Here is a 26665-nt window from a genome sequence, read left to right on the forward strand (position 1 = left end):
GGCACTATCTACAGGGGGCACAATCTACAGGGGGTTCTATTGGGGCACTATCTAGAGGGGGCACTATCTACAGGGAGCACTGTGTGTGTGTGGGGGACACAGTGTATGGTGCTATTATAATCAGGGGCACAGTGTATTATACTATTATATTTAGGGGTACAGTGTGCGGCACCATGAGAATTTTATCTTTGTTTATAGATTCAGAAATGTTTGAAAAGTGAGAAGCTGAAGACATCTGAGCAGCAAACTGCAGAAAGGGTCATGGTCGGGAGAATTCATCATAGAGGTATGGACCGGATGGAGAAGAAAAGAGAAAGAGAACAACTAGAATCTGAAAAGATGTCACCTATGAGTCACTTAATGTAAATGCTTATTCTGCCTCTAATCAGTACTGTAGTCACTATATGATTTGCAGCGAGATGATGGCTGGTATGATTTTTTTCGGGGGCAAAAAGCAACTCCCAGCATATCCTTATCATTGTTCGGGTCATGCTGGGAGCTGTAGTTTTACGCCGTACAATCCTATACGGCAGGGGTTGCACTAAATTGAGATGTATTTGTGCTGCTGTTGAATTTATGTACTGAGCTTGGTTCTGGTGTATAAATGTACTGAGCTTGGTTCTGGTACGGTATTTATGTACTGAGCTTGTTCTGGTTTTGTATATATGTACTGAGCTTGTTCTGGTGCTGTATATATGTACTGAGCTTGGTTCTGGTGTTGTAAATATGTACTGAACTTGGTTCTGGTATTGTATATATGTACTGAACTTGGTTCTGGTGTTGTATATATGTACTGAGCTTGGTTTTAGTGCTGTATGTACTGAACTTGCTTCTGGTGCTGTATATATGTACTGAACTTGGTTCTGGTGTTGTATATATGTATTGAGCTTTGTTCTGGTGCTGTATATATGTACTGTGGTTGGTTCTGGTGCTGTATATAAGTATGGGCTTGGTTTTAGGGCTGTATATATGTACTGAGGTTGGTTCTGGAGCTGTATATATGTCAGAGCTTGGTTCTGGAGCTGTAATTATATAGGATATATTTATAATAACAAAATTGCAGGGCATATGGAGTTGTTTTCAATTCATTGTATATTTAATGGGAACCTGTCAGGTAGTTTTAACCCCTTGGACCGCCACATGCAGTAATACATGACCTGACAATATTTCCAAACATTCCCCTGTATGTTTTTTTCAGATGCAGCAAAATCCATAAAATCAACTTTTAAAACAGCGCACACTATATGCCAATTACTCATTAAGGGGTCATGGGGCTGTGCCGCTATCCTGAAGAGTCACATAGTCCTGCCTCCAAACCCACATTTCCATGCTTGATTGACATCCCTCTAGCTGTTATATATCACTACTCCTCCAACTTTCTCGAATGCGCCATTGCCTTGTACTACTTGGACACGCACCGTGCAGCGAGGTGTACTTTGCCCGGCTGCACAGCGCATGCCAGTACAAGCAGGGGCGTAACTAGGAAAGACTGGGCCCCATAGCAAACTTTTGACTGGAGCCCCCCTGCCCTGGGTGTCACACAACCCCCCCCCTTCTAGATAGTGCCTTTTTTACAGCCCCCTCTGTAGATAACGCCATACAACCCCCCCTGTAGATAACGCCATACAGCCCCCTGTAGATAACGCCATACAGCCCCCTCTGTAGATAACGCCATACAGCCCCCCCTGTAGAGAGCGCCAATACAGTCCCCTCTGTAAATAACGCCATACAGCCCCCTGTAGATAACGCCATACAGCCCCCTTTGTAGATAACGCCATACAGCCCCCTGTAGATAACGCCATACAGACCCCCCTGTAGATAACGCCATACAGCCCCCCCCTGTAGATAACACCATACAGCCCCCTGTAGATAACGCCATACAGCCCCCTTTGTAGATAACACCATACAGCCCCCCCTGTAGATAACGCCATACAGCCCCCCTGTAGATAACGCCATACAGCCCCCCCTGTAGATAACGCCATACAGCCCCCCCTGTAGATAACGCCATACAGCCCCCTTTGTAGATATCTACAGAGGGGGCTGTATGGTGTTATCTACAAGGGGGTCTGTATGGCGTTATCTACAGGGGGCTGTATGGCGTTATCTACAGAGGGGACTGTATGGCGTTATCTACAGGGGGGACTGTATGGCGTTATCTACAGGGAGGACTGTATGGCGTTATCTACAGGGGGACTGTATGGCGTTATCTACAGGGGGGACTGTATGGCGTTATCTACAGGGGGACTGTATGGCGTTATCTACAGGGGAACTGTATGGCGTTATCTACAGGGGGGACTGTATGGCGTTATCTACAGGGGGGACTGCATGGCGTTATCTACAGGGGGGACAGTATGGCGTTATCTACAGGGGGGACTGTATGGCGTTAACCCCATACAGCCCCCACTGTAGATATCTACAGTGGAGGCTGTATGGGGTTATCTACAGGGGGCTGTATGGCGTTATCTACAGAGGGGGCTGTATGGTGTTATCTACAGGGGGGGTCTGTATGGCGTTATCTACAGGGGGGGTCTGTATGGCGTTATATACCGAGGGGGTCTGTATGGCATTATCTACAGGGGGGGTCTGTATGGCGTTCCCTACAGGGGGGGCTGTATGGCATTCCCTACATGGGGGGCTGTATGGCGTTCCCTACAGGGGTGGCTGTATGGCGTTCCCTACAGGGGGGCTGTATGGCATACAGCCCCCCCCCTGTAGGTAACGCCATACAGCCCCCCTGTAAAGAACGCCATACAGAGCCCCCCCTGTAGGGAACTCCATACAGCGCCCCCCTGTAGGGAACGCCATACAGAGCCCCCCCTGTAGGGAACGCCATACAGAGCCCCCCCTGTAGGGAACGCCATACAGCGCCCCCCCTATAGGCAACGCCATACAGCGCCCCCCCCTGTAGGGAACGCCATACAGAGCCCCCCCCCCTGTAGGGAACGCCATACAGCGCCCCCCCCCCCCCCCTGTGGGGAACGCCATACAGCGTGCATCCCCCCCCTGTAGGGAACGCCATACAGCGTCCCCCCTCCCCAAAAAATGCGACCTACAGCGTGTCCGACAAAAGACATGTATCCCCTATCCACAGGACAGGGGATACATGTGTGATCGCTGGCAGCGATAAGGAGAACGGGGGACCGAAAGTCCTCCAAGTTCTCCATGACTAACCTCTGACTTCCGGCGTCTGCACAGCTCACTAAAAATGAAAGGAGCGCTGGTCAGGCATGCGCACAAGCGCGACCGGCGCTCCATTCATTTCTCCGGAGCTGCCGACACAGACCCCGGAAGTCCGAGGTTTGTGATGGAGAACTTCAGGGGACTTTCAGTCCCCCGTTCTCCCTATCGCTGCCAGCGATCACACATGTATCCCCTATCCTGTGGATAGGGGATACATGTCTTGTTTAATGGCAGAGCGGGGAGATACCTCCCTGCTCTGCCGTAGTCGTGTTCAGTGGCGTCCCGCTGTAGCAGCCATAGCGGCTGCTAGCGGAGCCTCCGGCCATGGTGGGGACCCGTGCCGGCGGGCGACACGGGCTGCTACGGCGGTAGTTATGCCACTGAGTACAAGGCAACGGCGCATCTGCCAGAGTTGGAGGAGGCTGCTAGTGATGTAGAACAGCATCAATCAAAATCTGGGGGGTGCCATTTCAATTCTCGACCCCATGCAGCAGAAAAGCTAGAATCAGCCATGTGGGAGCTGTATAGCGCTATATACAGGGGGGGCTTTATGGCGATATCTACAGGGGGCTTTATGGCAATATCTACAAGGGGGAGGTGGGGGGCGCTAACTACAAGTGGGGTGTGACACTGTCTATAGGCGGGGCTGTATAGCACTGTCTACAGGGGGGCTGTATGGCACATTCTACAGGGGGCACTATCTATAAGAAGGGCTCTTTGTGGCACCTCGGGGGGCCCCAGTCAAGAGTTTACTATGGGGCCCAGTCTTTTCTAGTTACGCCCCTGAGCACATTGTAGATATAATGAAAAATTCTGAAGATGTGAACATGTCAGAAAAGCTGACAGGTCCTTTTTTATACTGCCTCGCTTTGGGATCTATTCTCGTTTCTTCCTATAACAAAAACTAAATGCGTCGTAATACAAAGATCTACAGCAATTTTTAACTAATGTAACGAAGTGGCGTCTGCCTATTCCATTATAGCAAATAGGAAAAGGATGAGGATTTTAAAGCTTTGCCTCTGTACCTGATCTGATGCTAACACTTATCAATAGATTGCAGTCAGATTTTAAGCAGTCTGTTTAGTAGAAATGTATAACGGTCTTATTTTCTACAAGAAGGTAGCAGAAAACCACAAAAATCACAATGATTTAAAATTTTTGTTTTATAATGATGAAGATCCAAATAAAATGCAGATGCATTTAACACAGTGTCCCTGTTTCCCTAACATTATCCAGAAGAATCCTAAAAGTTGCAAGTGCCTCACTCACAAAAGACACATATAATGATTGTACAGGGTGGGCCATTTATATGGATACACCTAAATAAAATGGGAATGGTTGGTGATATTAACTTCCTGTTTGTGGCACATTAGTATATGAGAGGGGGGAAACTTTTCAAGCTGGGTGTTGACCATGGTGGCCATTTTGAAGTCGGCCATTTTGTATCCAACTTTAGTTTTTTCAATGAGAAGAGGGTCATGTGACACATCAAACTTATCGAGAATTTCACAAGAAAAACAATGGTGTGCTTGGTTTTAACGTTACTTTATTCTATCATGAGTTATTTACAAGTTTCTGACCACTTATAAAATGTGTTCAAAGTGCTGCCCATTGTGTTGGATTGTCAATGCAACCCTCTTCTCCCACTCTTCACACACTGATAGCAACACTGCAGAAGAAATGCTAGCACAGGCTTCCAGTATCCATAGTTTCAGTTGCTGCACATCTCGTATCTTCACAGCATAGACAATTGCCTTCAGATGACCCCAAAGATAAAAGTCTAAGGGGGTCAGATCGGGAGGCATTTCTTCTGCGGTGTTGCTATCAGTGTGTGAAGAGTGGGAGAAGAGGGTTGCATTGACAATCCAACACAATGGGCAGCACTTTGAACACATTTTATAAGTGGTCAGAAACTTGTAAATAACTCATGAAAGAATAAAGTAACGTTAAAACCAAGCACCCCATTGTTTTTCTTGTGAAATTCTCGATAAGTTTGATGTGTCACATGACCCTCTTCCCATTGAAAAAACTAAAGTTGGATACAAAATGGCCGACTTCAAAATGGCCACCATGGTCAACACCCAGCTTGAAAAGATTCCCCCCTCCCATATACTAATGTGCCACAAACAGGAAGTTAATATCACCAACCATTCCCATTTTATTTAGGTGTATCCATATAAATGGCCCACCCTGTATAATGGCGGCACATTGCAGTTCCTTTATTTCCTAACTTTAAAAATGTCAGTCAGAAACACAAGTCTATTTGGCTGTAAAATTATCAGCAATAAATCTGGGGCCTTCACATTATACTTTTTGAAGGGAGAACAGGATTGTTTCAGTCTGAACTTTGATTTTGAGTGGCAATATAAATATGTTGGAGGAGGTCATACACCAAAAATAGTCTGTGCATATAAATATTATTATTCAGCTAATGCAGAGGATCACTTTTATTCTTTACAGTTTGGCTCATTTTTCACAAGATTGAAAAGAATCTGTCTCAAGGAAAAACCCCTTAAAATTAAGGGATTGGTAACATACCCTAGTTATGCTAAACTAGTAGGTGCAATGCCTACACTTAAAAAACCCTGATGTCTTAAAGGTGTAGAATGAAATATGCCACGTAAGAGGCAGCTACCCTTCTTTGACTGAGCTTCATCAACCAGTCTACAGTACTAAGAGTGCTTACATATATGGGTTGCCTCACCAACCAATTACAAAACTCCTGCATAGATAGATAGATAGATAGATAGATAGATAGATAGATAGATAGATAGACAGACAGACAGACAGACAGACAGACAGACAGACAGACAGACAGACAGACAGATAGATAGATAGATAGATAGATAGATAGATAGATAGATAGATAGATAGATAGATAGATATGAGATAGATAGATAGATAGATAGATAGATAGATAGATAGATAGATAGATAGATAGATAGATAGATAGATAGATAGATAGATAGATAGATAGATAGATAGATAGATAGATAGATGATAGATAGATAGATAGATAGATAGATAGATAGATAGATAGATAGATAGATAGATAGATAGATAGATAGATATGAGATAGATAGATAGATAGATAGATAGATAGATAGATAGATAGATAGATAGATAGATAGATAGATAGATAGATATAGATATAGATATATGTGAGCTAGCACTGCGGACTGACTGAGAGGGCTCACTGACACTGAGGCAAATGTTTCTAGTCATTAGCATATGGTGGTGCATTTTTGTGTTCCTCACAGCATTTGTGAGGAACATGGCTGTATTATGGTTTTCAAAAACACATTAACTATATGGAGCTGGTCTTTTGTGTGACTCTTATGCTTGGCATACAAAGCTAGATTCTACCACCAATCCTAAGGGGACGTATGCCGGCAACCATCTTTCTACCTGGCGTATGACACACACACACACACACACACACACACACACACATTTTTTCATACTTTATGTGTTAATTGTACCTCATGTTTGTAAGTTATATATTGATTATTGTGGGTCAATGCACCAAGCTATACTTGGTTTACATATGTTCTTGCCCCTATATGATATATAGTGGACGCTTTAACTACATTGACGTGGCAATGTACAAATAGGTTGTGTTCACCAAACCTAAGGTCAACATATAGGATAAACTTCTGCAGTGGCCTTCAAAAGAATTCTTGGTCATTCCTTGAAGAACAGTACAGAAATTATGGGTTGTATCAGGATAAATATTAATCCAACCATACAATTACTACCTCCATTCACTATTGTTTTACATATGGAATCAGGGCCCATGTTGACAAAACCAAGCACAATAGTAATTTATGTGTTTTTTCATTTAGAGTAAACCTTGTGAATATGCTCTTGTTGTTTTTAAACAGCTCTGCTTCTTTGAGAATCCTGGAATAAATATAACTGTGGTTGTGGGCAGTACGAAGCTAATTACCCAAGTGTTAAGAAACATTGCTAATATGCTCCCTCATGCACTTGATTGATTCCAAAAGCCGTCAGTAATAGTCCCTCAGATATTACTAAAAGCTCAACAAATTTGTTTTCCAAATGTGTCTGTAGTCAAAATAAAATCAAATTATGACCCGTTCTACCAGAAAATGAAGCCCTATAAAATAGTTTGAGGCAGGAAAAAAAAAATCACACTTGTTTTGCCATGATTTTTTGTCAGGATGCATGGGTACTTGTTATTTTTCTCAAGATCTTCTGATATACTAGGTTTGCATATATTGTTATGTGTGAATGTAGTATAGGTTGAGTAAAATATCATCCAAAGGTACCAAAAGGATAGAATCTACTACTGTAAAGCGTTTATTAGAACAGTGTATTGCTGACGATCAAATGGACAACCCGCTAAATTAATTTGTTTTGTATGTCTGGAAAATAGTAGATAAAATATAATGCATTCCATTAAAACTATGCATGCGATTGAAAAATGTGCTCTAAAAGTCCCCTGCTGGTCCCGTCTACCCAACGCCAAAACTACAGTATTAAATAAATAAGTAAACACAAACCAGGAAACCCGCAAGACAGTACAGAGACCAAACCAACATCTTTCATCTTGGCAGCTATGAAAATCCAACTTTGTCAATCTCAGGCCAATTTCTGTGTTTCTAATAGCTGGAACATTTGCAAAACGTGCTATTCTTGATTGATTTGAGCAAGTAGAAATCGGTTGGCCATCCATACAGTAAAAATGACAGGATTTACTGCTGCTTTATCAGGGAAACCCCATACCGGGTTTAAAGGAACCCCAGGGTTACAGGGAGCCCGGGCTGAGACACACTGCCCTAATGTTTAATTACATTGGAAGACTAGTTTTCACTGGAGTTTATCATTAACGCCTTGGATACACAGTCAATTTTCTTTTTTGAATTTTCGTTTTTCCATCATTGCATTTCAAGAGCCAAAACCTTTATATTTTTCTGTCTACATAGCTATAGGAGGGCTTGTTTTTTTGCAGGACTAGTTGTAGTTTTTAATGATACCATTTAATGTACTGTTAATGTACTGGAAAATGGAAAGAAAAATATTTGTGGGGTGGAATGGGAAAATACAGTGATTTATAAAAAATGTTGGGGTTTTGTTTTTAAGACATTCTCTGTGCAGTAAAAATTACATGTTAACTTTATTCTGCGGTTCAATACGATTACGGCGATACCAAACGTTTAACTTTTTTTTGTTTTACAATTTTTACAAAGAAAAAACTACTAAAAATTGTTTTGTATTGCCATATTATGAGAGCCATAAGTTTTTTGTTTTTTTTTTCCATCAATTGAGCTGTTTGAGGGCTTGTTTTTCGCTTTTTATTGCTTACATAACTTTTTTGTTAACATTTTTTTTTAACTTTTAGTTATTTTTATTATATATTTTTAAACATAGTATTTAAAGGGGACATAATCATGCAATCTTTGTATTGCTCATGCAATACACTGCAATACTTATGTATAGCAGTGTATTGCCTTTATCTGTGCTCTAGAGGGAAAGGCTTAATAATAGATCACAGAATGCAGATTTGGAGGCCTTCAATAGGTTTCTAGGCTTCTACGGCAACTGATCAGCACCCTGAGATTTTGCTATGAGGAACCCCCTCCCTCTGTCTAACCACTCAGATTCTGTGGTCACTATTGACCGCAGCATCTGAAGGGTTAAATTGCCGGGATCAGAAATATCTTTGCTGTTTCACAGGCGGGTGTCAGCTGTTTGAAACAGCCGGCTCGCGCTGCTTATAGTGCTCGTTTGTACCTTCTCTATAGGACTTAAAAAATGACATTAAAAAAACATATACAAATTGATACAAAATGAAAAACGCCATTAAAAACACCTTAATAACACATGTATTATTTTAATAACGTTAGCATTTTTAGAAGTATTCTTTGATGCATTTTATATTGCCATAAAAATTCTGTGTGTAAAGGGGTCTGTTTTTCAAAAACACATTTCTAAATACCTTGTTAGGGAATTCAGAGTTAATAGAGGGGGGAGGCCCCAAGTTCAGGACCACCCACTATTATCCAGAACAGAGAACAGCTACAAAGAGTCTATTGCACTGGAGGATCCAGCATGTCCATGGATTACATGGACAGCCCATTGATTTTAATGGCCTCTGTGTAATGCTTTATTTTCACTGCGGTGGGGCTGTAAGCATTTTAATCACTTGCTGTTGGATACATCCACAGATTAGAGTTGATTGTTGGGGGTCCCAGCAGCGTGACACCCTTTGATCAGCTTATTATATTATCCATCTCCCAGCTGTAAGATGTGTTGGGACTTTAAGGGTTTTAGCCTATGGATGTAATCAAGAATCTTAGAGATACTGTTACATAGATCTACTTGAGGAACAACAGTTTAAAAAAAACCCTCGTAGACCACCAGAAATGCTGACCTTAACTCCTTTACTGCCTAAGAGTACCAGAGATTTTGGAATTCAAAGTCCTAGACCACCAGGGAAGAAAGAGGGCATTGACCCTTTCAATACTTAAAAACACCAGGGTGTCCACATTTTGTCAGGATCCCAGAAATTCTATGGCTGCCCTGATACAGTATATCTGGGCACTGTAGATAATATTTATCTGTGGAGTAGCTGGCTGCTGTAAAGCTGATTATTTGAGTGTTATCTGAGAATATTTATTTTATGGTGTTTCAGATTTCCCAGCTTAGAGGAAACAATGTGCAGTCCCTAACTGTCAGGTCACTAGTTACAAAGGTTAAAGGTCATGTTCACACAGCATATTTTCAGGCGTATTTTGGAGCAAAAAACACTTGATTACGCCCTGAAATACACTTGAAATATGCCTGCAAACAGCTTCCCATTTATTTCGATAAGAAATACGCTTTGTAGTTTATATGAGGTGTATTTTTACGCTGCTGAAATAAAAAACGTCTGCTAAAAAAAACTTGAAGCGTTTTACAAGTTAAATTTTCCCACTTCCAATTGATACTTCAAAAAACGAAAAATACACCCAAAAAAAGCTTAAAAAACTCTTGTAGAAATAAAAAAAGCTTTGAAATTTAGCTCCAAAAACACCTGGATTTCAGAGGCTGTTTTCTTATGAAAACAGCCTCGTATTTTTCAGCCTGATAATATGCCGTGTGAACATATCTTTGGAGGGAACATGTGGATAATCTCTGGTTAGTTCTGCACTGTAGTGGTTTATTTGGTACAAGTGGTTAAAGTGATCCTGGACATAACAGTCCAATCAACTGTACAGAAGTATATATGAACAAATATTATGTTTCTGGACCAAGTGACGAGTATAATACTTTTATTTACTATGTATTCTATAGGACATGCACAACTGGTAAGTCATTTTTAAATCAAGCAATAAAGCTAATTTAACTAGGTGTCAAAATATCTGCTTAATAATAATTATAATAATATCTAGGCATGAGAAATTATTTTATATCTGAAAATCTGCTCAATCTGTCTGCAAAAAAAAAAAGATGTAAAAGACTCATTAAGAGAAAAAATGCTGGTTTTAGGAACAGCAGTGTGTAGTACTGTGTAAGCATTAAAAAGACGCAAGGGTTTAATTACTGGTCTATATCACACCACTCCTGGCTAGTAGAGGGAACCCTTAAAGCGCTTGTGAAACCCAGTGGACTGTAGATCTAAGTAGTGTCTAATGAAGAAAAATGGGCGGATTTAGAGTATATACAGCAGAGGCATCAATCAACGATCTAATCAAAGAAAATACATGTTCTCAGTAGACGAGGGTAGCAAAATAACAGGAATATATTCACTATGGAAGAGCTCTGTATAAGTAACAAATATATTTGATGGTGGGTTGTGTATTTTAAGAAACAAGAAAAATATGATAAAGTCACACTTCAATTACACTTTCTAAAGCATTTGATGCTGTACCCCACATAAGTTTAAAGGCTATGTAAAGTGATTATTTATTTTTTTCATGCAACTTTCAAATTAGTTTTGTATTAAAAATTATTTTTGCTCTGTACTCTCTATACAGAGCAGCTGTATCTTTCGCTAAGATCTAAATCCATCAGTCCCGCGAACCTGACAGATTCAGTGTCAGCCAGGGCTGGCCTTAGGGGTGTGCGACCAGTGCCATTGCACAGGGCGCATCACTTCAGCAAGTGGAAGGGGGCGCTGCGCTGGCTCCCTTCCCCTGCTTGTGTTTCAGAAGCGCCCAGGCCCGGTGACTTAGCAGCTGGCTTTCCGCCAGGGCGCTTCTCTCAGTAGCATCCATAGCGGCTACTAGCGGCGACACTGGGCATGAGGGTGCCCGTGCCGCCCGCCAGGATGGGCCCCCTCGGCCGGTGGCACCGCTAGGCAGCCGCTGTGGCGGTAGTGACGCCACATTCCATATTATCTGCGTCCTTAGGTCCCATTGAACACTACAGTATAGCAGGGAGGTATCTCCCTGCTCTGTTATCTACTAGGCCAGTGGTTCCCAACCCGGGTGCCGCGACACTCCTCTGAATCACTGCCACGGTCGTGCTTTCTCTCTTCCTAATCCTCATAGCGTGAAGTGCATATGAGGAGGAGGAGATTTTTTGCAGTCCCCTTGTACATAGCATTAAACTAAAAAGAAAAATCTTGATATCATATAATATTGTTTTATCAAAATATGTTTATTAGTAGTTTATTACACATAAATACAAAAAATACAAAAATAACCCCCCTCCCAAGTATATACTATAGACATATAAAATATTATAAAAATAAGCCAGGTGTCATAAGATACAATATCAAAGTTATGAATTTTGAATAATAAGTCCTCACACAATATAGCATGCACCCTAGAGGTAGATTAGCAACCATGTATATACATGCAATGGCAAAATGAGGGCACTTATTATAACCCTTGTACATAGCACCCCACCACCTCCATAGAGGGCACCCGACCTCCCCTTCCTGTACATAGCACCACTGTAGCTCCCTGAAGGAGTGGAATCCCCCTGAGGCCGGGGATTCCGTTCCTGGACGGAGCGCTTGATGTCTCTGTCCATTTATGGATAAGTGACTTCAGGGGCAACTCCTGAAGCAGAATCCTTGTAAACAGCGCTGCCGGCACTACCATAGGGGGATTTCGCTCCTTCAGGGAGCTACAGTGGCGTTATCTACAGGAAGGGGGAGTGCTTTCTACAAGGGGGCTGTGTGGCGCTACCTAAAAGGGGGCTTGTGACGCTACCTACAAGGGGGATTCGTGGCATGATCTACAGAGGGGTGTGTGGCACTACCTACAAGGGGGCTGTGTGGCACTACCTACAAGGGGGCTGTGTGGCACTACCTACAGGGGGTTGTGTGTCACTACCTACAGGGGGCTGTGTGGCACTACCTACAAGGGGGCTATGTGGCACTACCTACAAGGGGGCTGTGTGACACTATCTACAGGGGCTGTGTGGCACTATCTGCAGGGTGCTATGTGGCGCTATCTACAGGGAGCTTCTGTGAGTGATGGGCTGATGGTCATTTTAATGAGAGTGGCGGGCTGATGGTCATTTTACTGTGAGTGGTGGGCTGATGGTTATTTTACTGTGAGTGGGGGGCTGATGGTCTTCAAGTGGTTTCCACCTCTGACCTCCAATTGAAATTAATAGGAGGCAGAAAATACCTGCAACGCTCGTTTGGAGTGCTTTTTGCCTGCGTCTTTTGCATTAGCTTCAACGGCTTAAAAAAACTACAACAAAACTGCCTTACAAAAAAAACGCTGTGTGAACATACCCTAAGAGTGTAGTGCTTGTTTTTAGCCATTTTCTGTCTTTCTCAAAACAATTTTTTTTCCAGGGGTGCCTCGAGTCGAGCCACTGGATCACGCCGTCCTAGACAAGGATACTGTCGTCGGCATTGGGGAGCAGCTCCGTTAGTCGTGGGAACGGGGCCTAGGTAAGTACAACTTTTTTTGTTTTGGGGCACTGTCTACAAGTGAAAGCTGTATGGCCCTGTCTACAAGGGGGAAGTGGGGGGGGGGTTGTATGACACTGTCTATGAGGGGGAGGTGGGAGGCTATATTACACTGTCTAGAAGGAGGTAGGGGGCTGTATGGCACTGTCTACAAGGGGGAGGTGGGGGCTGTATGGCACTGTTTACAAGGGGGAGGTGGGGGCTGTATGGCACTATCTACAAGGAGGAGGCGGGGGTCTCTATGGCACTGTATACAAGGAGGAGGTGGGGGATTATGGCACTGTCTACATGGAGGCTGTATGGCACTATCTACAGGGGGAGCACTATCTATAAGTGGGGCTGTGTGTGGCAGCCAGGGGAGGGGGGCATTATACTGTGTGGAGTCCACTAAGTGGACATTATACTGTGGAGGGGCACTACAGGGGGCAATACACTGTGTGTGTGTGTCCCTTCGGGGGCATTATACTGTATGGGCACAATTAGAGGACAAAATAATGTGTCCTTGAAGGCGTTATAATATATTATATTATTAAATATTATTATAATGTATGGGGAGCACTAAAGGGGCATTATACTGTGTGTGGGGCACTAAAGGGGAATTATACTGAGTGGGGGCACTACACCGCGTTCCAAATTATTATGCAAATGTTGTTTTTCGCTGATTTTCCTAAATAGTCGATGCAAATGACAGTCAGTATAATCTTCAAGCCATCAACCGTTGGAGTATAATGCAAATTTTTGAACAAATCTCCTAATGATAACAGATTTTTTTTTTAGAAGTAAAAAAACTCAAAATGCACTGTTTCAAATTGTTATGCACACAAGAGATCAAAACATTTTAAAGGTTGTAAAGAGAACTAAAATGGTAATTTGTTGAATTTGCAGCATCAGGAGGTCATATTTACAGAAATCAAAAGCTCTTTCAATCAAAAAAACTTAACAGGCGAAGTTACATGTTAACATAGGACCCCTTCTTTGATATCACCTTCACAATTCTTGCATCCATTGAATTTGTGAGTATTTGGACAGTTTCTGCTTGAATATCTTTGCAGGATGTCAGGATAGCCTCCCAGAGCTTCTGTTTTGATGTGAACTGCCTCCCACCCTGATAGATATTTTGCTTGAGGATGCTCCAAAGGTTCTCAATAGGGTTGAGGTCAGGGAAACATGGGGGCCACACCATGAGTTTCTCTCCTTTTATGCCCATAGCAGCCAATGACACAGAGGTATTCTTTGCAGCATGAGATGGTGCATTGTCATGCATGAAGATAATTTTGCTACGGAAGGCACGGTTCTTCTTTTTGTACCATGGAAGAAGGTGGTCAGTCATAAACTCTACGTACTTTGCAGAGGTCATTTTCACACCGTAAGGGACCCTAAAGGGGCCTACCAGCTCTCTCCCCATGATTCCAGCCCAAAACATGACTCCACCACCTCCTTGCTGACGTCGCAGCTTTGTTGGGACATGGTGGCCATTCACCAACCATCCACTACTCCATCCATCTGGACCATCCAGGGTTGCACGGCACTCATCAGTAAACAACACGGTTTGAAAATTAGTTTTCATGTATTTTTGAGCCCACTGCAACCGTTTCTGCTTGTGAGCATTGTTTAGAGGTGGCCGAATAATAGCTTTATGCACACTTGCAATCCTCTGGAGGATCCCACACCTTGAGGTTCGCGGTACTCCAGAGGCACCAGCGGCTTCAAATACCTGTTTGCTGTTTTGCAATGGCATTTTAGCAGCTGCTCTCCTAATCCTATTCATTTGTCTGGCAGAAACCTTCCTCATTATGCCTTTATCTGAACGAACCCGTCTGTGCTCTGAATAAGCCACAAATATTTTCACAGTACAATGATCATGCCTAAGTTTTCTTGAAATATCCAATGTTTTCATACCTTGTCCAAGGGATTGCACTATTTCACGCTTTTCGGCAGCAGAGAGATCCTTTTTCTTTCCCATATTGCTTGAAACCTGTGGCCTGCTTAATAATGTGGAACGTCCTTATTAAGTAGTTTTCCTTTGATTGGGCACACCTGGCAAACTAATTATCGCAGGTGTCTGAGATTGATTACAATGATCCAAAGAGCCCTAAGACACAATACTATCCATAAGTTTAATTGAAAAACGAATAATTAAATGTTTATGACACTTAAATGCAATGTGCATAATAATTTGGAACACGGTGTATATAGGGCATTATACTGTGTTTAGGCATTATACTTTTTATGGGGCATTCTTTTTATGATGAGGGTGGGGCGCCGAAAGATCATTTTCGCACGTGGCACCATCTATCCTAAGGCCTGCCCTGGTGTCAGCGAGTCCTCCCTGTCTCTGACACACAGAATCCACTTGTAATCTATCACATCTAGTTAATGAACTTAGATGTGATCGTTAACAGCTAGATTCTGCGTGTCAGAGACGCGTAGGACCCGCTTTCACTGAACCCGTCAGTCCCGCAGACCTGACAGGTACTGTATTCAGCGAACTGTACAGTTGAACGATACAGCTGCTATGTATACAGGATACAGAGCAGCTGTGTCTCAAAAAGTAAAAATAATTTTTAATAAAAACTAATTTGAATGTTGTACCAAACACACTATCTGACATTTTTGTTTAAAAAAATAAAATAAATCACTTTCAAAGGTTTACATAGCTTTTAATATGTCATAAGTTAGCCTTTATGAGCAGGAGAAATCCAACGATAGAGCAGTACAGCTAAGGGGATATCCTGCCTATTCCTCTCTTTCTGTTCTCAATTAGCTTTTGACTGCTGACAGGATGCCTCTTGGAGTTTGATTCCCACATTTATTTCTTATTGCTTGTATAGCGCTAGCATATTCTGCAGTATTTTACTTCCTTACCCTGTTTATCAGATTGCTCCTTCTTTTAAAGAAAGAAATTCTGGTCCCAAAGAAGGGGTAGATGAAGTAGGCAGAAGGGGGCGCAATTTATAAACTACAAAAGCTTGAACATCGATCTGCCTTTAAATTTCTTTCTACAACCAATTAGGTGTGTCTGACCTGCTAACAATAGGTGCAAGGGACCATTATGGCTTCCTTTAGTACGAAAGAAAACATACATCCAACAGCTATCTGTTACTCGCCTCTCTTGAGTCTGGGCTCCAGCGTGAGTCCTGGCAAACACCCGAGGCTCCTCCTGACGCATCTTCCTTTTGTGCCTTTTATGCTGCGGCTTCCTTCTCCTATCCACCAGCCGTGTTGATTTGCCATGGCAACCGGTGGAGACTGACATCTTTTTAAAGTAGAGGTACATTCTCTCTTTGTTTATTAACTCTGTTTCTGACTCTCATCCTGACCCTGGCCCTGTTCCTTAGTAATGTTCCTGTCTCGCCCTTTGGATTGGTTTCTTGGTTCCTGTGGTTCTACTCTACTGGTATTAACTCCTGGCCTGACTCCTGACTTCAGCTCTGTCTCATTCTCCAGCTTGCTACTACCTGACTTCTAATCCTTAGACTCCGCACCCCAGTCTATCCAGCACCAAACCAATTGCAGCTACAGGATGAGAAGCGTGGTGAGAAGCGTAACATTATCAAGCTGAACCTGAGGGACAAAGGGGGAGACTGCATTCTGAAAACCTGCCTAGGGCACCATGAGAGATTTTCCCTCACTTGAGCAATACAGTTAATAGAAGTATACTAGAAAATTGTTAGATATATATAGATGCAGGACTGGATTTACATTTTAGGAGCCTGTAGAACCAGATTATATAGTGGCTTTGACTCTGCTCATCAAGTAGTCCACACCTTTAGTCATGTATGGCTTTTAAACGTTTGGGTGCTCATACAAAAAAAAAACAGGATATTGCAGCGTTCTTATCACAACATCTAACAACCTCAGCAGCCTTCCCCCAGGGTGTCCTCCTCTCATTTCAACTCACTTCAGTGTAAGTGCCTAATTAAAGGGGTCGTCCGAGATCAAAAACATTATACAACATTGAGGTGCAGGCCTGTGTCCTGCATCTCACCGATGGACGTAGAATAGGGGTTTAAGTGAGAATTGTATTTTTAACTTTCTGACCTGGGACACTCTGGGGGAGCTTTATTACTAATGGGGTTCTCTGGAGGAGCGATATTTCTAATCGAGGCACTCTGGGAAAGCACTTTTGGGGGATTCCTACTTTTTTGGCACCTCAACACCTCTTTAAACCTGGCATAATGCCTAAAATATATTCTAATAAAAAAGAGGCCCCAAAATGCACTAGGTGCTTCTTTGCTTCTGGGGCTTGTGTTTTAGTCCACGAGCCACATGTGGGACATTTCTAAAAACTAAAATCTGGGCAATACATATTTAGTAGTATTTCTCTGGTAAAACTTTCTGTGTTAGAGAAAAAAATGGAATAAAATTGAAATTCAGCAAGAAAAAATGAAATTTGCACATTTCACCTCCACATTGCTTTAATTCCTGTGAAATGCCTAAAGGGTTAAAAAAACTTTCTAAATGCTGTTGTGAATACTTTGAGGGGTCTAGTTTCTAAAATGGGGTTTTTGATAGGGGTTTCTAATATATAGGCCCCTTAAAGCAACTTCAGAACTGATATAGAAAATTGCAAGTCTCACACTGCACCATCTGCTGCGCATTACCTTTTAAACAATACCTGTGGGATCTAAATGCTCACTACACCTCTAGCTGAATGCCTTAAGGGGTGTAGATTTTAAAATGGGGTCCCTTCTTGGGGGTTTCCATTGCTTTGATACCTCTGGGGCTCTGCAAATGCAACACGGTACACAAAAACCAATCCAGAAAAATTTGGACTCCAAAGAACAAATAGCGCTCCTTTCCTTCTGAGCACTCCCATGGGCCCAAACGGCAGTTTATCACCACAAATGGGATATTGCCGCACTCAGGATAAATTGGGCAACAAAATGGGGTATTTTATTTCTTGTGAAAATAAGAAATTTTGAGCCAAAACTACATGTGGGGTTTCATTTTAGTCGTTTATACTTGTTACCTATAGGAACAAATTTTGCACTATAATGATACAAAGTAGATTTTAATATCTTCCATTTATCATTTGTACAATTATTTGACCTTAGCTATTTCCAGTCTATGTCCTGATTTCCAGCCCTCATCCTGGGGAAATTGGACTTCTTAAAATTAAGTGTTTTTGCCCTCCCAGCCTGTGTTTGTTTTTTGCAGTATAGGTAATGTTAAATACATTTGTGTCAAAAAAGACAAAAGTATTTTCAGTATGATACTTTTATTAGCAAACCAGAAAAATTATGGTATTAAACTTCTAAGACATCACCCCTATAACCTCAGTTTTATTGCCCCAGCTTATCTTAATGATGTATCTATCACCTAATGTACTAATTGTCTTTGTGTAATGTCTTAAATGTTGTACTCTTTTCTAAGTCATTAATTTGTAAACTTGCCTGAAGAGGGAGCCTGTGTGCTCTGAAAGCTTCAAATATAATTTTTCTGGTTAGCCAATAAAGGTATCATACCTACTATACTTTTTTTTTTTTACACAAAATAATTTAACATTGCATAATTGTTTCTGGCTAACAAGGTACTACACTTTATTCTGTACTTTACAGTATAGGTAAAATGCAACTATATTGTCATCACTGTTATCAAGATTTTTACAAACAGTGACATTGCCAACCAGCTCAGCATTTTTTGAAATTACCAGATCCAACAGACTCTCTTGTCAGGTCTTCCACACACTGGGCCATAAAATTTTCCGGTTGAGGAAATGTCTCCCCTTGGCAGTTGTAGCCGAGCCATGACCCCAATTAATTTCTGGGTAATTAACCCCTTAAGGACGCAGCCTAGTTTTGGCCTTAAGGCTCAGAGCCCATTTTTCAAATCTGAGATGTGTCACTTTATGTTGTAATAACTCTGGAATGCTTATACCTATCCAAGCGATTCTGAGGTTGTTTTCTCGTAACACATTGGGCTTTATGTTAGTGGTAAAATTTGGAAAAAATTGCATTTTTCTGAATTTAAATGTATCTGTTTGAAAGACAGATAGTAACTATTTTGTGTGGTATTACTATTTCACATTTCCCATATGTCTACTATATGTTGCATAATTTTTTGAACATTCTTTTATTTTTCTAGGATGTTATAAGGCTTAGAACATAAGCAGCAATTTCTCATATTTTGAAGAAAATTTCAAAAGACACTTTTTTTTAGATACCAGTTTAGTTCTGAAGTGGCTTTGAGTGTCTTCTATATTAGAAACCCCCATAAAACACCCCATTTTGAAAACTAGACCCCTCAAAGTATTCAAAACAGCATTTAGAAAGTTTCTTAACCCTTTAGGCCCTTCACATGAATCTAAAGCAAAGTAGAAGTGAAATTTACAAATTTCTTTTTTTGTCAGAAAATCCACTTATTCAATTTTTCTGTAAAACATAAGGTTTTACCAGAGAAACGCAACTCAATATTGATTGCCCAAATTCTGTCGTTTTTATAAATATCCCACATGTGGCCCTAGTGTGGTAATGGACTGAAGCACATGCCTCAGAAGCAAAGAAGCACCTAGTGGATTTTGAGGCCTCCTTTTTATTAGAATATATTTTAGGCACCATGTCCGGCTTGAAGAGGTCTTGTGGTGCCAAAACAGTGTAAACCCCCAAAAGTGACCCTATATTGCAAACTACACCCCTCAAAGGAACTTATCGAGTGGTAGGTATAGTGAGCATTTAGACCCCACAGGTTTTTTTGCTGCATTTTGTTTAATTAGGCTGTGCAATTGAAAATCATATTTTTCCGATAAAAGGTACAAATTTTTATTTTTTACAAGGAATAAAGGAGAAAAAGCACCCCAACATTTGAAAAGCAATTTCTGCCGATTACGGTAATACCCCACATGTGGTCATAAACTGCTGGTTGGACAAACGGCAGAGCTCAGAAAGGCAGGAGTGCTATTTGGCATGTAGATTTTGCTGGATTGGTTTCAGGGCCCCATGTCGCATTTGCAGAGCTTTTGAGGTACAAGTACAGAGGAAATCCCTTAAAAGTGACCCCGTTTTGTAAACTAGACCCTTTGTGGAATTCATTGTAGTTTTCATTGGGTGCATGCAACGTTTTGATCAGTTTTTATTATTAAAAAGCATGGTGACTAAAAAACAGCAATTCTACTATTGTTTATATTCCTTTTTACGACGATACCATATGTTTATAGTTTTTCTTTAGTCTTATGGCGTTTGCACCATAAAATCCTTTTTATAAAAAAATCATTCACTTTTTGTGTTGCCATATTCTAAGAGCCATAACTTTTTAATTTTTCCATCAAGAAAGCCGTGTGAGGACTTGTATTTTGCGTAACGAACTGTAGTTTTGATCAGTATCATACTTGGGTACATGCAACTTTTTTTTTTAACATTCTTTATTTATAGTTTCATCAGAAATTTTATACATCAAAACAGAAAATGTACGCAACCAGCATACAAATATTGCAGTAGAAAACAGAATAGGATGAACCAAAGCCTTATGCACATAACCTCTCCGAACACAATGTACCGCTATCTTCCGTACCAGCAGAAGAGAAGATGGTATTTTAAACCGAGCACATGAATATCGGAACACTGTAGTATACAAAATAGATATTATGAACAATACATTCAGGACAGTGGGCACCACGACACTCGGCGACCGAACCCCCCTAAAGCCGGATGAACTGGTGTCCACACTCCGCAGCAGAGAGAGGAAAAAAATTGTATCATAGCAAAAGAACCCAGAGACCATGCGACAGATCAGATCAAGCAGACCCCCCTCCTTCCACTGCAGCTGCCACTCCCCCCCCCATACCGGGCCTATCCCACCCCATACCCCCCCCATGAGACCTAGGCATAACTCAAATACTCCTCTGACTCACAGAACTCTCTCCACTCCTGCCAAAGCAACCATCCCGACCTTGAGGTCATATGCTGTGCTTGTGTTGCCTCCTCCATTCTCTGCAGATGCAGTATCTCTTGGATCCATTCAGTAACGGTCGGCACTCTACTGGTTTTCCATAAACGTGGAATAACCGTGCGCGCCGCGATCAACAGAAAACCTAGCAGGGTTTTCATGTATCCTTTGACAGCTCCGGGGAGCATGGAGAGTAGCAACACCTCCGGGGTATTGGGAAGCACCTGACCTGTGATCTTATGTATCAGTTCCACTACGGAAAGCCAAAAGGTATGTAGCATAGTACCCCCCACATCGCTACACCGCCAACACACATCAGGTACCGCCGAGTAAAAGGAGTGAAGCAATGCTGGAACCCTATACCACCTAGACAAGATCTTGTAGTTAGTTTCCTGGGCTTTGCAAGAGATAGAAAATCTATGGCACAGGGCAAATGCTTTCGACCAGTCAGCCGGCGATGGGGGCGAACCGAGCTCCCTCTCCCACCCCTTCTGTAATGACGGGGTAGGGAGACAGACAGGTGAGCCCTAATCTACCAGCCACTCAGTCCCTGCCTACTTGCACGGCCCGTCCTAGGCGATGGCGTACAACTGGGCGACGGTCCCTACGCTCAATATGTGCACGACAAACAGACAAGGGTACACAGAAGCTAAGGGAAATGGGGCAGTTGCCCACGGCAACACCGTGAGCAACAAGAGTAGTGAACAAGCCGAGTCAAACCAGGAGTGTACGAGGTACCAAACGCAGAGCAGGAGAGTAGTCAGTAAAGCCAGGGTCAATATGAAGCAGAGGTCAATAGTACAAGCAGCAGCAGCAGAGCCAGGAATCAGGCAGAATCACAGGCAAAGGAGGAGCAGGAAATGAAGGTATAAATAGACAGAGTGCGAGAGCTAGCTCTGTCTGGCCAGGCTGTGATGGGTTCTCCCACTTCTCAGCCTCCCAACCCGAGTGGTAGATGATCGAGTCACTCTATCATACTTAGGAGCAGGTGCAAACTGATTAACCACGGGCGTCGACACAGAAGTTGTGTCTGGCAGATCCTTTACACCTTCACAGAAGATGGAGGAATATCATTGCTTAAGTCCTGCAATAAATTATAAATGAGGGAAATCGCTCTACTTGGGGGAGAGGAAGAGACACATAACTGCTCCAGCGGTGTCAGGTCCCTATGCAGCGACCGCCTCGCCTTATTATTCATGTAGAAATGTTGCAGCTTCAGAAAATCACACCGCCCCACTAGTAATCTCTCCGGTTCCGGGACAAGCGCCTCAAAAGATTTCATACCACTACTCGTCAGATCATGGCGAAAAGTCAAAGGCGAAGGTCTGGATGCATAAGCCAAGAAGTGGGGCTGCAAACCAGGGGTAAAATCCACATTATGTGATATCGCCACCATCGGACCATCAGTAGGTATCACTTTCGCCAAAGCTTGGAAACGTTTGTATACGAGTACCACCTGTCCCGCAACCAAAGGAAGCACAGCATTCCCCGGCCCCATAAAGTACTGTCGTCGAAGCCACGGAAGTACAGTAAGAGGAACCGGTGCCAAAAAATCCTCCAATCTCACCCATAGCTTAGAAGTCGCATGTTGGAACCAGTCCAGTACTCTAACGCTTACCGCCGCAAAGTAATAGGCCAGACAATCAGGCAGTCCCAAACCCCCACTACGCTTCCTCTTAAAAAGAGTGGCTTTCGCTATCCTAGGAGGTCTACCTCGCCAAATAAATCTGGTCAGAGCTTTATTCAATTGAAGAAAAAAAACCCTGGGCAGTACACACGGAACCGTCTGAAATAGATACATAAAACGAGGCAGAAGATTCATTTTTACCGCACTTATTCTTCCCAGCCAAGAAAAATCCTTGGCTTCCCACTTGGCCAAGTCGGCCCTTAGCGTTTGGAGAATAGGCAGGAAATTGAGAGAGTAGGAATCCGCAAGAGCAACAGGAATCCGCACCCCTAAATATTTCAGCGACCCAGACTTCCATGTGAAAGAATAATTACTACGCACCTGATAAGCTTCAGACGCTGGCAATGAAATGTTCATGGCCACGCTCTTAGAGATATTCATCTTATAATTGCTAAAATAGCTATACGTCCGAATAGCTTTCATCAGAGGCGGTAATGTAAGGTGTGGTTGTGTAATATAAAATATTAAGTCATCCGCAAACACGGATACCTTAAAATGCATATCCCCGAACACCCTTATGTCATTATTGTTCCTCACCGCAACCAAAAGATGTTCCATCACCACTGCGAACAACAGGGGTGAGAGTGGGCAACCCTGTCTAGTACCATTCCCAATCCTAAATGGAGCAGAAAGAGAACCATTAACCCTAATCCTCGCCTGGGGATTATTATAGAGGGACAATATACGCGATAACATTAACTGACCCACGCCCATCTGACTTAGCGCTGCTTCCAGAAACCCCCAATCCACCCGGTCAAAGGGCTTCTCCGCATCCAGCGACAAAAGCATACATGGTATGCTACTCTTTGTCACGTGATGAATCAGGGAGAAGGTCTTAAGCGTATTATCTCTGGCTTCGCACCTTGGGACAAAACCCACTTGATCCGGGTGGATCAGTGACTCCAGGAACCCCGCCAGTCTATTTGCTATCAGCTTCGCAAACATCTTGACGTCCGTGTTGATGAGAGAAATTGGCCTATAGCTCGCACAATGTTGCGGATCCCTACCCTCCTTCGGAATGACCGTGATATGTGCCTGTAAAAATGAATCAGGAAACCTCGTCCGATCTGATATAGAGTTAAACGACTCCTGCAACGGCGGTACCAACTCTTCTGCTAAGGACTTATAAAAGCCTGCCGTGTATCCATCAGGTCCCGACTGGTAAGGCTTTGATAGCCTGCATTAACTCCTACTTAGTGAATGGCAGATCCAGACCCAGAGCCTCATCTTGGGACAACCGAGGTAGCGCTGGGTCCCTGATGTACTCCGATAGAGAGAGCAGTGGCTCGGGAGAAACATTACCCAAAGCCGGAGAAGGCAGGTTATATAGAGATGAGTAATATGCGCAAAAAGGTGATGCTATATCCTCCGTCTTGAGCGCCAACTCCCCCGCCGCAGTACGTATAGATGGTATATAGGAAATCGCCCCCCGCTCTCGCATTGCTCTCGCCAACGCCCTTCCTGCTTTATTACCCTATTCATAATAATAGCAGGCACAAACCTGATGGAGCCGGGCACTATTCTCGTCCAGCAGCAGTTGGATATCATGGCGTGTCTTAGTCAGTTCCCGAAGCGTGCGTTCTTGTAACGTCTGCTTATGTTGGGATTCTAGAGACTGCAACTGAACTAGAAGCGCAGCCAACTTCGCCCCTCTCTCCCTCTTAAGGCGTGAACCATGTTTGATCAGGACCCCCCTAAGCACACATTTGAGGGACTCCCATTTCCCTGAAATTCTCCACTGTTTTTTTCAGTTCTGTCAAACACAAAGAATCCTTCAGCAAAGACTCATTTAGGCGCCAGGTAAATTCTCTGCGACGCTGCGGTGAAAAGCGCAGTGCACAAGACACCGGGGCGTGGTCAGAGAGAAGCATACTGCCTATGGAAGTCTTCACCACAAAAGATAAGAGACTATGATGAACCATGATATTGTCTATCCTGCTGTAGGAGTTATGGGCAAAGGAATAGAAGGTGAAATCTCTATCATCCGGGTGATTCAAATGCCACACATCACACAGTCGCATATCCCTGAGCCTCTTCCTCAATTTATTTAGCTTGTTGTATGCCAGGGAAGTCCGCCCAGAGGACGTATCTATCAAAGGGTTAATGGCCAAATTAAAATCCCCACATAGGATAGGCGCACCCGACGAAAAAGATCCCAACTCATCTAACATTTGCAGGAAAAAGGTGACTTGGTTAGTGTTAGGGGCACAAATATTGGCTACCGTGATCGCACATCTCCCACTTCACATTTCAAAAAAATAAATCGTGCCTCAGAGTCTAAATATGAATCTATCACCCTACCCTGAAAGGATTTATGCAGAAATATCGACACCCCTCTCGCCTTACCAGTCAGGTTACTGCAGTGAAAGCCTAACGGATAATATTTGTTTTTAATTACCGGAACATGGTCCATCTGAAAATGGGTTTCTTGTACACAAAGTACCTGGGTTCCCCGCTTGTGTGAATCATACAAGATCTGCGATCTCTTCTCCGGGACATTGAATCCCTTCACGTTCAGGGATGAGATGGTAAAATCAGCCATTATCCATGAACGCAAGTAGAGCCATGACGCTACTAATCTCAAAGTACATGAGACGCACCGCCGACGCCGCCGTGCCCACCATCCTGAATAGAGATGAGCAAACCGGGACAACCGAACCCGGTTTCGGTCCGAACATCGGGAAAAGTTCGGTTCGCAGCGAATCCGAACCCAGTCAAAAATATTATACAAATCGGCAGCCACTTGTCTCTATCAATCACTGATAGAGAAAAGAGGCTGCTGATTAAAAATAAAATAAAAAGCATTTCATACGTACCCGGTCGTTGTCTTGGTGACGAGTCCCTCTTCTTCCTCCAGTCCGACCTTCTTTTCTGACGCGGCAGCCTGTGATTGGCTGCAGAGGCCGCGGCAGCCTGTGATTGGCTGCAGCGGTCACATGGGCTGTAACATCATTCAGGAATGTCGGGCTGGATGTCGAGAGGGACGCGTCACCAAGGCAACGGCCAGGAGACCGGACTGGAGGAAGCAGAAAGTTCTCGGTAAGTATGAACGTCTTTTTTTTTTTTACAGGTTACTCTATATTCTGATCTGAATTCACTGTCCAGGGTGCTGAAACAGTTACTGCCGATCAGTTAACTCTTTCAGCACCCTGGACAGTGACTATTTACTGACGTCGCCTAGCAACGCTGCCGTAATGACGGGTGCACACATGTAGCCACCCGTCATTACGGGGCCTCATGCACACGACCGTAAAAACACCCGTTATTATGGGTCGTAATTACGACCCGAAATAGCGGGCCCATAGACTTCTGTTAGCCACGGGTACCTTCCCGTTTTCTCACGGGAAGGTGCCCGTGCCGTTAAAAAGATAGAACATGTTCTATTTTTTTATTTCACGGGCCGTGCTCCTATACTTTATAATGGGAGCACGGCTCGGAAAAACGACCAGCTGCCCGTGGCCGGCCATGCCCGGCCGTGCTCATCTCCTGAAATACTCTGTGCTGCCTTAAACTCTGTGGACAGGTCAGGATCCTGTTTCTTTTAAATGCTGCTGGGGAACCCGCTCGATCCACTATATAAGGCTGCGCTACAGTGCTTGGGAATAAGTGACTGGGGCAGAAGAGGATGGAGGCGCAGCCTTATATAGTGGATCGAGCGGGTTCCCCAGCAGCATTTAAAAGAAACAGGATCCTGACCTGTCCACAGAGTTTAAGGCAGCACAGAGTATTTCAGGAGATGAGCGTGCGGATCTTGTGCGGGGTGGTGACTTGCCAATCATGTGAAGGTGTTATCGAGGACAGGAGTGGAGGAGAGGTAACAGACTGAGAGTTACGTAATGGTAAGAGCAGAGTTCACAGCAGCACAGAATCTGCACGCTCCTCTCCTGAAATATTCTGTGCTGCTGTGAACTCTGCTCTTACCATTACGTAGCTCTCAGTCTGTTACCTCTCCTCCACTCCTGTCCTCAATAACACCTTCACATGATTGGCAATTCACCACGTAATGGTAAGAGCAGAGTTCACAGCAGCACAGA

The 26665-nt window shown here is 43.2% G+C and overlaps 1 protein-coding gene across 2 annotated transcripts in view; it reads right to left on the reverse strand.

The window, feature by feature from the left end:
- Positions 1 to 26665, reverse strand: part of AKAP6 (A-kinase anchoring protein 6) — a 439319-nt gene that overhangs the window by 236721 nt on the left and 175933 nt on the right. The window lies entirely within an intron of this gene.

This window comes from Rhinoderma darwinii, chromosome 12 (assembly GCF_050947455.1).
Source record: "Rhinoderma darwinii isolate aRhiDar2 chromosome 12, aRhiDar2.hap1, whole genome shotgun sequence".
NCBI classification, from domain to species: domain Eukaryota; kingdom Metazoa; phylum Chordata; class Amphibia; order Anura; family Rhinodermatidae; genus Rhinoderma; species Rhinoderma darwinii.